The following is a 17,676-nucleotide window of genomic DNA, read 5'->3' as shown; positions in this document are numbered from 1 at the left end:
TCCAAAATCACTTCTTAGTCTGCCCCATGTGGGAAACCTATTTAATGCTGTTGCCTCACAGGGATTTTCACAGGCATTTATGGGCCAGCTCCTCTTCCTGCTCCTCTTCCACATGAGATGCTGGGAGCCTTCAAATGGATGCTGAGCTCCCTGACCTCCCTCTGCCTGGCATCAGTGTCCCTGGGCAGTGCTGTGCCAGCACCTCCAGGGTTAGTTCCCACTGTTGCCTGTGGGAATAGGGACTGCCTTCAAAGGCAGAAGCTCCATCTGAGGAGAAATTAAATCCTTGCTCTGCCCTCAATTAGATGTCTTCAAGCACTTCATTTCAGGCACCTGAGTGAGGAAGTCCTGCCAAAGCCTCTGCTGGGTTTGCACTGAGTGAGCAGTGATGTGGCTGCTCAGGCCCTCCAGGACCAGCTCTGGAGCAAGGAATCTGCTGCTGTGTAATAATTGTTTACTTGATGTGAATAAATAACTGTGCTCCCACAGCCCCCAGTGCATGGGCTGTGATGTTCTCAACCTTCGTTTGTAGTGGTGGAGTCTTTCAAAAAGTAGCATGAGATCTGTGAAGAGGAGCAGTGTTCTGGCAGCCACATTTGTTTGCTTCAGTGCATATTTATCACTGCAGAGAAGGATATGAAAGATGATCAGTTCTCCCCCAGAGCAACTGCAGTGGCCGTGAGTGTGTTCTCAGCCTGTTGTGAGCTGCCTTGAGCATCCTGAGCCTGTTGAACACACAGCTGCAGTTTGTCCTTCCCTTAGTGACAGTGGGTGAGGGTTTTCTTCCCTCAGAAACTGAGCCACATCTAAAGGATTTTCTCAGTGTGAACTTAACAGTCTAACATTGAACAGCCATGTGTCTTATAGTCATGAGCTGTGTGGTATTCCCAATAGCACCAATGGTTTCAAAGTGAACCATATTCATATTGAGTGATTGCAGATATACTATCTTTGAAATAAGCAAAGGATAAGTACAGAAGCCTCTCCACTCTATTTATCATATTGCAGTACTCCTCTACCACGTGGAGAAGACTCCTTTCCAGATTGGATCAGACAGCATTTTTCTCTCCTCTCATGCCTATGTCTGGGGGGGAAGCACTGGCCCTGCAGTTACTGACTCAAGCTGCCTTGGTAGGCACAAAGATGTGACAGAAACCCCTTTTGCCAGGGTCAAACAGCAGATTTCAAGAATTAAAATAAAAGAGGAAGCCCCTTTGGATAAATTATGAGAGCTTTGAGACTTCTGAGGTTAAGGAATAACAAAAGACTTGTAGGATTGCTGAGCTAGAGGACCCCAAGGCAGAAAAAGAAAAGGTTCTCAGGTCATCCTGACCTTGTGGTGCCTTGAAAAACCACAAACTTGGAGAAGTGGTACAAGTTCAGTACCCTGTTGTGCAGAACTGGGGTGGTGTTTTACAGGGAAAAAGAAGACAGTCTACAGAGGACTGTGTTTGGAAAACAGTGTGAAAAAGTAGAAAGGGAGATCAGCAAATCAAAAGCAAATCCAGGAGTGAGTCATTTCATAAATGCCATTGGAATTTGGATTTGCAGGATGCTGTCTGAATGGGTATGGGAGTAGCTTTAAGCAGTGTCTCTCTGAACTGAAATGTTGCAAGAATAAAAGCAGTATCAAATGGTGAAAAGTATGTGTTATAGGTAGCTGCAAGGTCTTTGATATGTCCCTGCTCAGAGGTAGGAGCAAAAAGGGGAAGAAGTCCTTGATGGAACAACTATAGAGGCAGAAAGCTTCACTGTCTGATGTAATGTTTAAAATGGAAATGAAAGCTTGGGCATAGCTTAATGTGTATATAATGCTGCAGTAGGAGTTGTCTAGGGCTGAAAATACATCCAAAGTGAAATCTGAAAGACATCTCCACTGTAAGGAGCAGGAAAATAAAAAGTTTGAAAGTCAAAGACCTGAAACAGACCTCACAAATACAGCAATATCTGAGGATGAGGCAGTTCCTGGCAAGTGGATAAAGCACTAAAAAAGAAAGGAAAGAAAGAAGAGACAGAGAAGGAAAGAAAGAAAGAAAGAGGGAGGGAGGGAAGGAAAAACCACTATTAGTAGAACAGAAAGAGCAGAACAAAATGCATGCCCAGGGGTAAACCACTCAATGTGCACATGGACTTCACATGGTCCAGACAATCCTAGATTTGTTTGCTCATGATGAAAACATGCATGACTTTGGGTTATTGTTCTCTTTCTCTCTCCAGAATTAGCCTTCTTAGGGAAAGGCAAAGGGTAATGTAACATAGCCTTGCACCTTGAATCGGTGTTTACTAAGGTGTAAGAGAGCAGCTGCAGTAACTTTGCAGCTTTAGTGGAAGCATGTGGCTCTGACCATGTGTTGCATCAGGGCCTGCTTAACCAGCACACTCTGAGAAGTGCTGTCACAACTGTAAGGAAGATACAGAGCGAGGCTGAAGTGCCAAATACCATCTCTTGCTTTCGCAGTAGAGTTTCAGGTTAGCATCCGTCAGCCTGGGACCCTTACTTGATGAAAAATGATGTTAAGTTCTTGAGCAGTCAGATTTAAAGAAAAAGCTGAAAATAATTGATGTGTCTGAAAGGATGAATCTTGTGTCCCCCAAATTCAGAGCTGTAGATAACGGCAAAACATAAGAGCCATTACAAGATGCAAAACCATGAACATCCCAGAGGACTGAGTCAGGGAGGGGCTTGGGAACATCAAACTCAATACACTTTTGTGTGGCTAGGAGTTCCTTTACTTCTTCTGGACAGAAATAACTGTTCACATTTCTAGCCTTGCTGATCTGACTTGCCTCAGGCCTTGACTTCATACAGTTGCACACACTTACATGCTGGTTTTCCCACATGTTTTTTCCTGAACTGGAGATGATGACAGTGCTTTCAGCTCCAGAACAATCTTCACCATTTTTCCTTTTTTTGGTGGGAAAGCAGGTGGTGATAAGGATTTTAACCAGGAAATGTCAAGACAAGATGGGTGCCTAGGACAGGACGAGAGGCTGGACTAATAAGCCAGGTTTCAGAATCACTTCCATGAGCTGCGATGCTGCAGTTTTCTCTTTCTGCAGCTCCAGGATGCTGATCCCTGTAATATTTTCATTTCCATCAAGGAAGTAAATAAGATTTTCTTTTCCTTTTTCTGGGCTTCAGAAGAGACTTTGAAGATGTTTGACTTCCTCAGAGTCAAGATGTTTGACGATACAGAAAGTTTGACTTTCTGCAAAGTCAGGTGGGCCCCTCTCTGTTGTTGACGGTTCGTGTCTGCTGCAGGTGAAACTCTCCTCTTGCTCTATGTGTATTTTAAGCAAAGGTTGATCAGGAAGAGGGAACGCTTTGCACTGACCTTCGTTTGGCCTTCGCTCCTACATGTAACACACAAGTACACACTGATGCTTTGACACTTTCTTTTTCAGCATGTGGTAGTAGCTCCTGCCTTTGGATAGGAGTTCAGGTGCCAAGGTCTGGTAAGAAGGAAGGCTATTTTGGGTGGATGCCAGTGCTTCCCATAGAAAGGAATCTGCCATCACTCTAAAAGTACTGCAAAACCTTTTGTTCTTTGTGAGAGGGAGAAGATTTTTCCTGTTGCATGAGTTAAGGATCACCTATGAAAACCTCGCTCTTCTCTGCTATTGCAAGCTGTGGGATAGCTCAGGACTGTGTTATTCTTGGACTAGATTTAAAGTAGTCTAGCACTGAACCCAAGAGCATATTCTGAGCTTTAATTTGCCTGGCCCTAATTTTAGAAGTTGATGTGATATTGTATTAAGAAATTTGCTTCTTGCCTTCCTTCTGAGCTTCCATCATGTTCCTGAAATGGGTACTGAGTGCTTTGTACTGAATTTTACCATTTTTTTCCTCTGCCACTTCAGGAAGTAGGGTGCCAGGAATGATTTTTGTATAATGCAAAATGATGACTAGTAATAAACCCAATGCTTGAAACTGATTTCATAATTCCTTTTCTTAAAAGAAGATTTCCATTTCCCTTCTCTGTGTATACCTGCATGTAAAATGCCTTATCTAATACAGAAATGTATCCTTCAGCTTCTGCATTGGAGCATCAGAGTTTTATTGATTTTTAAGTGCAAATAAGGTAACCAACAGATGTAAACTACAGCCTGCAATAAGTAAACAGAGAGATAAGTGACAGTTTAAGGTTTGTCTGAAGAGATGACCTAATTGATGATGATGGGGTTGGATTCAGGCCTAAAAACTGTTCAAAAAGTATTGTCCTGTTTTGCCAGGGCTTTTGTCAGGGCAGGTGTACCTACCACAATGGGCCATCCCTGGAGATATTCAAGGCCAGGCTGGATGTGGTTCTGGGCAACCTAATCTAGTCGAGGATGTCCCTGCTCATTGCAGGGGGGTTAGACTAAATGACCTTTGAAAGTCCCTTCCAACCCAAACCATCCTCTAATTCTATGATTCCATTACATTTCAAACTGGATTAAAGATAAAGCTGATATTCCAATTAAATAAGATGTTTTATAAAAACATTCTTCTTTCCAGAAACTTTCTTGATTCTGCAACTCAGGCATTGCTCTTCAGATATAACATTGCAGTTTATTCTGAGGCTCTAGAATGGTCATGATAACTGGGAAAACAAAAACCTTCATCTGGAACAAAACAAAAACCCGTTTTGGAAATACAACCATAGACTCTCACGAAGATCTCCCCAGCCAGGCTGCCCCTCTCAGTTCTTATCAGCTGGTCCCTCTGCACAATGCCAGAAACTGTCAGAGAAGCTCCAAACTCCAAGGACCCCAGCCTGTGCAGCAGAAGTGGGACGCATAGCACCCACATCAATCATTATAGGAGAGAGAGCAACTGAAAGCTTTTCTTTCAACTACCTTCTTTCTCAAAGTACTTTGCCAGAACTGCAAAAGTCACAGAATATACAAACTATAACAAACTTCAGGCCAAGAAGCTTGACAGACTATATCATGAACAGGATCTAGAAACTACTTACTTAGATTTACCCTTCTGCCTCCTCTCCACAGTCATGATTTCACAAGATTTGCTAGGGAGACTGCAGTTTAAACAGAGGAGCTTTGCCCAAACCAGTAGCAAAAAGTACCAGAGAGCTTAAAGCAAAAAACAGGAAACTTCTACACCACAGGAATCCTGAGTGTTCAGTTTAAAAAGGATTCACTGATGGGAAAATGCTAAATATTGACTTGAGGGCAGTAAGGATGATACATGTTCAGAAAAGAGAACATGAGAACAGTTTTTCAAGAAAAAAAAGCAGATGAGAGGTCTAACTTAAAAGCATATTTTGCCCTTCATGGGGGAAATCTAAAGCTCTATGACTATGCAAAAACCCTGGGACAAGTGTTTAAGACTTTAAGGGCTGAGGAACTCCATTGAATACAAGGCTTTGTATGAAAAATTTGAGTTGTTTGGGGTTTTTTTTAGCTATGACTTGCTTGAAAAGGGATGATGAAACCATGCCATAAAGGCCAGAAAATGTCCATTTACTTTCTTCCAAGTATCAGACAGACCCTCCAGAGATAAGAATGGCCATTGCCACAGCCCAGTCTTTGCTGCCTCCTCTCTGGATGACCCTCAGAGCTACGCTGAGGGATGGTGTTTATGGAGGGCAGCAGTGACCTCTTCTGTCAGCTCCGGGCCAGTGCCCACCTTGCTGCTCAGCACTATCCACTCTAGTCATGACCAATATAGACAGAATCATAGAATCATCTGGGTTGGAAAAGACCTTTAAGATCATCAGGTCCAGCCTTTACCACAGCACTGCCATGACCACCACTAAACCATGTCACTGAGGGCCTCATCTACACGTTTCTGAACACTTCCAGGGACAGTGAGTCCACCATTTCCCTGTTCCAATACTGATCTCTTTCTTAATTTGAAAGGGTGATCCAGTACCTGATCATCCTCTCAAACAAGCTCCTGCTCAATTCTTGCACAGCCTAGAGGCAAGGATCTGGCACTGCATTGACTGGGAGGAACACCTTCATCCTCTTCTTGGGGCCAACAGTTCTGCACTTGGCCCATTTGGTCAAGACATTTGGTAGGGCAGGAGTAGTTTTAGAAGAATTCCAAAGTCAAATAGAAGGCTGGGGCACACAACCATTTCTGAGCTCTCCTGCCCTTTGGTGAGCCCACCTGAACCCCAAACTCAATACCATACATGGCCTGACATGGCTGATCCCACACTATCACTGCACCTAAGAGACACAGAGACAGTCCGGAGATCCTGCACCACATCCTGGTGTGTTCAGTTCCATGGCACCACACAGAAACATAGTTCATCAACTCCTCCTTTAACAAACTTAGATCTGAAATTGCCACAAAGGCACTAACACCTTCCCCAAAAATGTGGGGGAGCCCAAACTAGCCCGGGACAAATAGAAGACCTCTCCAGCCTGAACTGCAACTCCATGAGCCTCCCTGGTCTCCATGGGTAATTGTGGGGCAGTTTCTCCAATCCAGGGCACAGATGTCAACTCTGTCCTCAGCTCCAGTCACACATGAGAGGAAGAAAAACCATCAACATGCTAGTTGAAAATAGTAATTCCTTCCTGGCCTGTGCCATCACAGGGTCTCTTTCCAGCTATTTCTGGTATGATGAACCAATGATCTATTTTCATCCTAACCCTTCTCCATCTTCTAGTATTTAGAGACCATGCTGTCCTTCTGTACATGGGAAAGTCACTTCTTTATTACATGTAGTCCCATTTATTCTGTTTGATTTTTGTTGATTTTTATCACCAATTTTATGCTGCCTTTTCTATAAAATGTGGTATGTTCTTTATGTGCAGATATAAATTTCACTTCTATTTGCTTTCCTTGGCAGGGATAATATTGTAATTTTTAATTCTTTATAAAAGTCTTGTTGCTGGCCATAGTAATAAATTAAATTGTTTATCACAGATGGTTTGGTTTTACGATCATGTGCTCATCTACCTTTAGAGAGTGTTATTTATGCAGAAATAACTGAGTAAGTTAACTATCTAGGAAATCTTAGGTAGAACTTAATAATGTCCTTAATATAGTTTTGTACTTTAAATCTGCAAAGAGGTGACACAAGCAGTTCCTGCTCTTTCTCACCTTTTTGTATGATAGCATAGCATACAGCCAGAGTCCATGCCAGGCTTTTCAGTATCTCAAGAACATAACCATCATCTGATCCAGTGTGCCATGGAAGGAGATGTCCTTCCAGGTGGGCACAGGCATTAAACTGCAGTCCCCTGTGCTCTGGCTTCTCTCCTATTCTCTGTCTTGCTTGTAACATACACCCATTGACAGACTGCAGACTAAGCCAACCAGCCTTTTCTGGCATGTTGGATCACTGACCGAAAAAGAGCTCTCTTCTCCTTTTTAATATACTTAGAAGGAGAATAGGAGGCTGGATCCAACTGATAGTCTGTTCCTGATCTGGCAGGTCTAAAAAAATACATGGAAAGAACTGGTAAGACTTTGTTTATATGTCAGACATATCCTCAAAAGTAGACCTGTAATCTAGCCTTATCTCACTGGTTTGGAGCAATTCAATACAAAGGAAAAATATGTAAGGAGAAGGTAGATAGAAAAATGCCAAAGAGCACATATACTCTCAATGATAACTCCTGGTCATTGAAGATCAAGATGGCAGAGAGAGATGCACATTCTCTGAGCTCTGTTACAGCAACTACAATAAATATGACAGAAACAGAAGGCAGAGGAGCTTTTACTGATAATACTTCTTTAATTAAAATGTCCCATATATATCGTCAGGAAAAGAAAGAAATACACTGTGGGGAAAGAGGTGCTAATCTCAGCATAGTGCAGAGAAGGTGTTCGCAATTTGGCATCCTCTCATTTTTTCCTCTTAGGACATTCAGTGTTTTACACTGTAAATACATTAGGTCCTTTCTCATTTGTGTTAAATGAATTTGAGAGATGGAAAAAATGGCATATACTTACCTGGCAGGGGAGACACCATGATCAGGCAGGTGGTTTTCCTGGGGCGAGGCTCATCCCTTGCACTCCGGGTGTGCTGACCCCATACAATCAGTAAGAAGATTGCACAGTTTAGCATCAACAATCTGAACTTCTTTAAACCGTGCACAACCAGAAAGTGACAGCTTTTGGTTACATCTTACACATAAATTACCAAATGCAACTCTACTGCATTTCTATTCGAACAAAAGATAGTAACTGTTCCCTCAGCTGGCAAGACCTTTACTTCTCCTGTGCCAAAGTAACTGAAATAAGAATTGTAAAGATTCCAATTTCTCAAAAGATGTAAGTCCCCTGACTCCCAGCTTTCTTTCTCCATTGTGTTATTTAAAATCCTGACTTCGAGACCTTTTTCCACAAGCCACTCGTAAGGCATATTTCGTTTGCAGAGTAATCTAGCTCCACCAAGTGACAGTTGTTGTGATTGCTAGTATACACCTGCAGAGAGAACACAAATCTGGCCCTAAATACCACAAAAGCCAGTAACATCGAATTTTCATTGGAACGCTTCCAACTCCAGTAATCCATTTCCCTACATTATTTCTCTGTAAGACCATCGAGGGGTAGACGGGTTGCAGGAAAGCAAACTGTTGCCCACAGACCAATTTCACCGCCTTCCGGAAATGTGATGGGAACTAAGAGGGCAGTATAGGAACAGCCATACTGTGTGTCCTTTTTCATGCAAAGGTCTGAAAGCGCATTCACTGGAAGGCTCAGACAAAGTGGAGAAGCTTGCTGACACGCAGCCATGAGGCAGGATGTTCTCATACCTATTAAATACAACCATTTTTAAAATAAAAGCTACTCTGAAAGAAATGAGTGAGGAGGTTGAAGGCCAGGGACAAACAGTTCACAAGACAGTGAAACAGATTGCCTTGGAAGGCCCTGTTTATGAGCCCACTCGGAGATCCTACACATAATCTTTTACAAGTATAGAAGTGTGGGGGAAAATAGATGTGGTCAGACCTGGAACTGATACGATCAGATATTGGCATTGGATACTTTTTCAACCTTGTTTCCTAGTCATTTGTAAGTTTTAGACAGTAGGATTTTCTTTACTATCATTAGTATTTGCATTTTTATCATTTAGGGTGAGGAAGGCTGTGGAACTGTTGAAGTAAGTTGCCTTTCTTTAGTCCAGAGTTCCCCTTCAGTGAATAACTAGCAGAGAGACAAACAAAATTGGTAAGCAGCGCACTGACCAAAGGCATGACTGTACATACACATGCATACAGATCTGCATGGGTGCACAGAGACACACATAAAACACACTCAAAAGATGTATAGGCCATTACAGATCAACATCTTGGGTATTACAGTTCTCTCTGTCATGTTCCCTAGCTACAGTGAAATATATCAGAAAGTTTGAGGTGTTCTCAGTTACATGTTCCTTTGCAAAGACTACATGAAGTGAAAGACAAGGAGAAATTTCTCAGCATGGTAAGTGGGATGAAAGTCAGAGAAATTACAGGAAAAAGTAGCTAAACTGGCTCCAGATAGGATGGAAAGAAATTCTCAGGCAAGGCTACACAGAAATTGTTGCTACTCACTAAGTTAACTGTAGAGACATCTGCTAAGACGTTGTGATCAGGACAAGAACTGAGGATGCCCTTTTTTCCATTGAATTCTGTCTCTCTGAAGAACCAGAAAAGCTTTACCCTGTTTCTTTCCCAGGCTCAGCCAGGATGCTGTCTTTGGCACCCTCAGATACTACTTGGTTTGAGTTACAGACTGGGGGACTTCTGGGCAATGGGAAAGGCAATCCTTTGGATTTCAGGCAGCACAGTAACACTAACAAACAGCATCACATTCTTCTGGCCCATCAAGACAACAGCCCTAGAGATAAAAATCCTAACTATACCAAACTGGAAACCGAACATTGAAGAAATAGCATCCAATATTCTGATCTAGAAGCAGAGCTGGTTTTCTTTTACGATGCCAATATGCACACAGCACACTGTTACTATTGTTCCTGTTCTTCACCGCATTACACTGTGCTGCCAGCATCCAGATTTCTACTTGTGGTCATGATATGATTAATATTCAGCTGTCGTATTGTGACAAGTATTACAACAACAGCTCTGTGCTAGAATATTTTTTTTTACCTATGTGTGAGCTGCTTTCAGTTTTGTCAGGTTTCATCATCATCGAGATCCACTGTACCGATCAGAGACATTTTTGTCTCATTATACCACTGTTCTACTTTGAACTACTTAATCACCAGCAAAAACGGAGAACTATTAGTGAAGAACCATGTATTTTAAAATTTAAAAAAAAAAAAAATAGGAAAGTATTCTTCAAACATTATATGCAAAAAAAGTTTTGATAATTAATATCCTGTTCAGCAGTTACTGGGAAGAAATACTACAAGTTTTTTGGCCATTTACTTACTGAAGTCTTGCTTCAGTCATGCAGAGACAAGGATAGTATGTGTGTGTACATTTATCTGGGGTGCTTGAGGCATACTTTGAGTTGAAGGTACTGGGTGTTTGCTGGCTTCTGGCTGTGTGTTTTATTACTGCTGTGCAATGGAGAAACTGGGGAGGAGGGGGAAGTCTAATGAACTGATGGATAATTTAAAGATACACACTCTGTGGAGGAATTCAGAAAAAATATAGTGCAAATATATGTTTTATTGACTTCCGTTTCCCCTTTGGTCATTATGTATAGTAACATTATACATGTTATTATTGTATAACAAACAGTATCAATGATGTCACTCATTGGTATGTGTATTTTTGTAATGGTTTCATGAGATGAGGATATACCTGTGGCATTCTAGATTTTATCTTAACTTAGACCAGTACATTGAAGTACTGGACCAGTACATTGGAGTATTAATAATTATGTCTGTAGAGAGAAGAAGAGGCAACTGTATCTACATAATAACCCCGTATATATTTTCTTCTTTGGACTTTCTTCCATAAATCTGAATGCTTATTCATCTTTTACCTACTTATTTGCACTAAACTGGTGAATAACTGAAAACATTTTAGAATAAATCTGTACATCAAGAAGACCATGATACAATTAACGTGTTATTGTGGCTACAACGATTTTGAGCATATGCCTTTTACCTTAATGAGACATATGTTGTCTCATACGAAATTAACTCATGCTTGTTTGCTGTTACTGTGTATGTGCTGTTTCGGTTGTGAATATGCTAAAATGTATCACTGAAAGAAGAAACAGAGAAAGCAAAAAAAAGCCCAGAAAAATCTCACCCATAGGAACTAAAATGACATTCTGTAACTCCAAAGGTAACTGACAGCAGCACAGTCCTGCTTGTCATTCACTGACCAGTCAGTGGAGAGGAGCACAGAGCACGCTTTACACTCTAACTGCATCTGATAATACACATAACAGTGGACTATGTTTACCTTTTTCTTCATCCTCACACTTTGCTCCTTGTTGTATCTATCACAGTTTTCAACCTATCTCTTTGGATAAAAGTAGTGACATATGGGTCATTCTACAACCCTGTCCAAGATGAGCTACCCTGATGGTTTTACACCATGATTGTCATTGCCTGATGCAGGTCAGGAGGCACCTGAAGTCATGGAAGGAGTATCTTAGCTGAGTTTCTGGAGGATACCCCTCTGCCTACATCAACAAAAGCTTGCTATGAGTCACCTGGGCATGGTGGGCCTCTTGCCCCAGTCATTTGCTACATGACCAACAGCTATCACCAAAAATGTGTTGACAAAATCAAATACAGTAGGTCTAATCATTTGACCTGACAAAGCCACTGAAGTTGCTTCTGTGACCAAAAGTAGTAGAAATCTTCAAATAATTTTCTACTAAGGACTGTATTACCGATTTCTCTTCCAAAAATCCAATAGAAACGTTATAATTCCCCTTATTTGAAGGCTTTGATCATGGAAGCAACAAAAGCAACTAATTAACATTGCATTGGACATTTTGTATCCAACTTCTTGCTTAGGTGGGAAAAGCAACTTTCTGACTTAAAAGCACTTTATTTAGAGCTCTAGTAGCACATGCTGAACAACAGGTAACATCAAACTCTGATGAGAAGTGCCTGGAATGCTCCCAGAATCACAGCTTTGATTTCTTTAGTTTAATGTAACTGTATAATATGACTGTATCAATGTGGCAGTAAAGGGAGTTCAAGCACGAGTTAAGATGACATCTTTTAATTCTCTGCCAACCCCAGTCACTGAAACAACTCTTTTGACATTAAAATACACCTATCAGCAATAAACTAATCCAGACACAATATAGGACTATCTTCATAGAGGAAAACATTTATCTACTTACAGTAGAGGGTCACTTGAGCTAGAACTGTTGACTACTTGAGAAGATTCATTATAAAAGTATTAAATAATACAGATGAGTAGCTTGCAGAATAGCACTAACAAAGAAATAAAAATGGTTTAAGATATGAGCAATCTAGAACTGAGCACAGTTTGATAACAGTTTGTCAGTACCACTAATACCAGAAGTAAGTAAAAAGCAATGAGAAATTGTTCTTTTCTTGATAAGTATAATTCTGAAAAAAAGGAGCACGTAACTTGGACTGCTTTTGGATAGTCAAGAGGAAAGCAAGATAACATCGTTCTTTAAGTAGTGAGCATATTTGTATTAAGCAATGGGATGACTAATGGCTTAAAGAATTCATCAGCATTGCTAGAAACCACTAATTGCTAGTTAGCCAAATGCAAAACGCGTTAGCCATCAGTGAGGCAAAGTTTACAGTAAAAAATACTATTTTGGTTACACCAGCTGCTATTTGGCTGGAAGACCTAAAAAGCTTAGTCTAATCAAATTATTAATCAACTAGATAATGAATTATTAATCAATGAGATAATTTTAGAGGCACCTGTTTGCAAGGTGACATGTAAAGATAGTGTCTGTTGTACAGGGGGATATGCCTAACTGTTGGGATGAAAAAAGAGGGGAATGTTCATGGGGTGTTAGGATGAAAATACTTGTACAATATCATAAAGCCAGTACTATGTTGAGCACTTATTCCCTAATATCCAGTAGAGTCCTTTTTACCCCCAAGCTTGCAGGGCCTTGGGGACTTCCTGAGGTTTAGTTGGAAGGGGGTTGGTAGGAGCTAGGAAGAATGAGCCAGGGGACAGAAAGGAGAGGAGTGGAAGTGAAGAGAAATTTTAATGCTTTTCTAGCTTTCTGTAACATTATGAACTAAACCAGAGGCTTTAATTATCTAATTTACTCATAATTCTTCATCTCAAAGCCTAAGAGCTTGTGACTCTTTATGGTATCATCTCATGTCATCTGCACAAGGATAACATGCAAATTCATGAAGCATTCTTTTCTGAGACATTGGCACAGGTTGCCCAGAGAAGCTGTGGCTGCCCCATCCCTGGCAGCGTTCAAGGCCAGGTTGGACACAGGGGCTTGGAGCAACCTGCTCTAGTGGAAGGTGTCCCTGCCCATGGCAGGGGGTTGGAACTAGATGATCTTTAAGGTCTCTTCCAGCCCAAACCATGCTATGATTCTATGAAATCCTTAAAGTAGTACAATTCTATGAAAATACAAAGCAAAGAGTCTATGTTTCTGTTACTGTTTGTAAAGTTTGCATGGCGGGGGTATTGGTCCCTTCCAACCCTAACCATTCTATAATTCTGTGATATCAAAAAAGGTTCTTTACACTGGATAATGAAATGCGTATCCACAGCAACTTATTTGATAGAAGGAAAGTGAATCTCAACTTTTTCATTGTAGATCAAGAAAAAGTTAAATAAAATAAACGTATTTACACCACTGTAAAGAAACTATTTACACCACTCTGCAGCAAAGCCAGCAATTTTGAGTTGAAGTAACAAAAAATACAGAATCTTCCAAGGAGTGGATACACATAAGTGGATGTAGCATGACTACAGTTTCTATTCTCATTCCATAAAAGGCTTTTCCAGTTTGAAATATGTCCCTGCCCATAGCAGGGAATTGGACTAGTTGATATTTAAAGATCTCTTCCAACCTAAATCATTCTACGATTCCATGATGCTATGTCCTGGGTAAGTACCTTTTATTAGCCTCTATTTACATTTGGAAATTCTATACAGTACACCTATTATTCTCATTGGAAAAGGAACCCAATGTAGTAGAAACCATTTGCTGTCCTAAAAAAGTTGCTATTCACTAAATTTTACCTTTTTTCCTGGAAGTAATTCTACATTGTGCTGCCCAAGGTGGTGAAATACTTAGAAGTGAAGTGGAGGTTGATAGTAACGGAAATGAGCCTTCTCATTTTATTTCAGAGGTCTGCCAGCAGTCTGACAATACCATTTCTTTAATGAAAATGGCTCCAGACAAAAGTAAACAAATCTAAGTAGAAATTAGGCATTGTTTCTAAAACATAATTACTGCTTTTGAAGTAATTGTGAAGTAATTTTCACTTATTATCATAAAAAGAGTCCATTAATGTCAGTAAAAGATAAACCTTTTGAATGGAGATGCCTAGCAGAATAGAAGAACTTGAAGATGGGCTTTCTTACATCTGCAGTCTATTTTCATTATCTACTGAGCAGTTCAATAGAGACAACTATTGTTCAGGGGTACAATTAGTATTTGTGTAATCAACAGCTGTTACAAAGTAAAAGATTTAGAAAACCTATTTAGAAAAACAGATGTGGCCTGCAGCTAAAGTTCCCAAACTGCAGTAGTTTAGAGGAATTCTCAATCAGTAGTCCATTTACAAGTTCCTTTCCGGATGATGTCTTAAATATTATTTTGGTTACTACATATTGAATCATACAAGTCTTTCTAGAAAATTCCTATCAGTCTGATGGTTTACAGGTTCCAAATATGAACAAAATTACAAATATATGTATTTATTTTTTTCAATTATGAAGTCATACATCAGATTTTTATCTGGACAAAGTAGTGTCAGAGCTGGAAGACACTTTCTTCAAGTGAAGAACAGAGGCTATTTTACAGTATGCTACCAAAATTACGTCCACTGGGCATTAAAATTCCAAGAAGAGAACTCAGGATGTACTTTGTAGGTGTGACTTGGATCATTCAGAGACACCTGATTCAACAAGAGAATTTTCTAACTGGGGGCCAATTGGACTTGAAAGTCCAGAGAAGTGCACTGTAGGAAATATAATTCCAGTATTTTTCCAATATGTGTCCTGGATGAAGAAATACAACTACAGATTGAGAGATCTTAAGACAATCTTTCTCAAGTAAATATTTGTTTAATCTTACTTAAAAGTTACTTCCATGGCATACAGCAAAGAGTCCCTGTCTGGCACCTTCAGAGACATTGTCTTTTAAGATCCATATTTGCCCGATTCATTTTAACTGCATAACGATACAACATACTTTACATTTTTAAATAGAAGAAGCTTATGACCCATTTTCTGGTGTAGTCAGAAGTGTTTCATTAGCACAGCACTGAGAAGGCACATAATTGTCCCAGAAAGTGAAGACCCAGCAGCTCCAAAAGGAGTGAGAATTGTGTCCTTACTACCTTTCAAGAGACAAGTATTGAAAGGAAGCTATCATCGTGAAACTAAGCTGAAAAATAAGTACATCAGTCTATCTTTAAATGGAGACTTGAAGGGAGAGATATTTCAATATGAAAAATACATTCTTAATTAAAACATCTGCAGAAGGATTAGGCAATAGCAAAACAAAAGAGCTCAAGTAGAAACAGACTTCATACATTGCCAAATGTTGTGTTTCACGGTCTGCTACCTGTTGGAGAAGCTCTCCTCATTCAGATGTTATCTCTGCTCTCATATTCCTTTGCAGTTTTGATTTCTCCTCCAATTCTTTCATTCCCCTCAGGAAGAAAAGCAAGACCTGGAATCTGGATCCAAAATCACTTCTTAGTCTGCCCCATGCGGGAAACCTATTTAAGACTGTGGACACACAGGGATTTTCACAGGCATTTATAAGCTGACCACCAGCTTCTGTTCCCCTTCCACATGAGGCATGGGAAGCCTCCAGATGGATGCTGAGCTCCCTGACCTCCCTCTGCCTGGTATCAGTGGGAGCCTTCCCCATGCCAGACTTGGTGTCCCTGGGCAGTGCTGTGCCAGCACCTCCAGGGTTAGTTCCCACTGTTGCCTGTGGGAATCGGGCCTGCCTTCAAAGAATTAGATGTCTTCAAGCACTTCATTTCAGGCACCTGAGTGAGGAAGTCCTGCCAAAGCCTCTGCTGGGTTTGCACTGAGTGAGCAGTGATGTGGCTGCTCAGGCCCTCCAGGACCAGCTCTGGAATCAATTGCTGTGTAATAATTGTTTACTTGATGTGAATAAATAACTGTGCTCCCACAGCCCCCAGTGCACGGGCTGTGATGTTCTCAACCTTCGTTTGTAGTGGTGAAGTCTCTGTTTTTCAAAAAACAGCATGCAGACATTTGCAGGTGCTTCCAGAAGGTATCAGAGCAGGGCTGCAAGACCAGGGTGTGGCAAAAAGGCACTGGAGATGGATGGCAAGAAGTGCAGGGAAAGGACTACAGCCAGCACATGGTGGTGGAATCACCATCCCTGGAAGTGTCCAAAAAATGTGTAATTGAGGTGTTTAATTATATGGTTTACTGGTGGAGTTGGCAGTGCTGGGGTAAAAAAAAGTTGGACTTGATGATCTTGAAGGCCTTTTCCAACCCAGCTGATTCTGTGATTCTATAATTCACTGTCAAACTTCCCAGAAAACCAAAAGTACTCAGTAGTGCTTTGGTTTGGGACATCAGCAAGTGCTGTGAGGCTCTAGATATTTTGAAGCCTGGGCTGGTCAGTAGACCAGAGAGAAGAGGGACACAGTGGGCAGCTAATAACCTGCCAGTGGTTTGGCTAGCAGTAGCTGACATCCCCCAGACTTCTCTGATTGCCCTTTGAATCAAAGGTCTTCTGCGTCTGGCTGCTCATTTTGGGAGCAAAGAACAACTCAAATTCCCTGCTCTAAGGGCAAGGGAATGCATCCGGATGGGAATATCCATGGTGAAATCACCACATGCCTTGAGCAGCCCACATACAGTCCAGCGAGCCAGGAGCATTTAGAGGTGTGCTCCAGCACTAGCACTGAGACTTGGTGGCTGGTCAGAACTCAGGGTGGAAAGGGCACATAGAGACCACTCGGGGCGTGAGGCATGGGATTCCTCTTTATTCCATTTTTATTTAAAGATCTATTAAAAAAATCAATAGTGAAATTAAACAATCACCCAGCGTCAGTGATAACTTGTCACATTTCTAGCCTTGCTGATCTGATCTGATTTGCCTCTAGCTTTGGCTTCATACGGTTGAATGCACCTACACACTTCATTATTCCCACACATGTGGGGTTTTTTTCCTGAACTGGAGATGATGACAGTGTTTTCAGCTTCGGAACAAAACCAACAACCTTCCCAATTCTTTCGGTTTTGGTGGGAAAACAGGTGGTAATAAGGATTTTGACTGGGAGATGTCAAGACAAGATGGGTGACTAGGACAGGACAAGAGGCTGGCCTATTTAATAAGCCAGGTTTCAAAATCATTTTCAAGAGCCAGCAACTGTAGAGCTGCACTTCTATTCAACTAGTGCAACAAGCCAAGCCCAGGAATTATTTCAGGACTGCTTTTGCAATTCCCCTGATTTTACTAAGGAAGCAAAGAAGATTTTCTTTTTCCTTTTGCTGGGTTTCAGAAGAGGCTTAGAGGATGTCTGACTTCCACTGGTGGGCCCCTCTCAGCTCTTGAGGTTTGTGACAGCACTGGCAAAGAAGGAATCCCTTTTTGTGGTGTGTCTG

Source organism: Nestor notabilis, unplaced genomic scaffold, assembly GCF_000696875.1.
Source record: "Nestor notabilis isolate BGI_N333 unplaced genomic scaffold, ASM69687v1 scaffold10614, whole genome shotgun sequence".
Lineage (NCBI taxonomy): Eukaryota > Metazoa > Chordata > Aves > Psittaciformes > Psittacidae > Nestor > Nestor notabilis.
Note: the sequence above shows the minus strand (reverse complement) of the source record.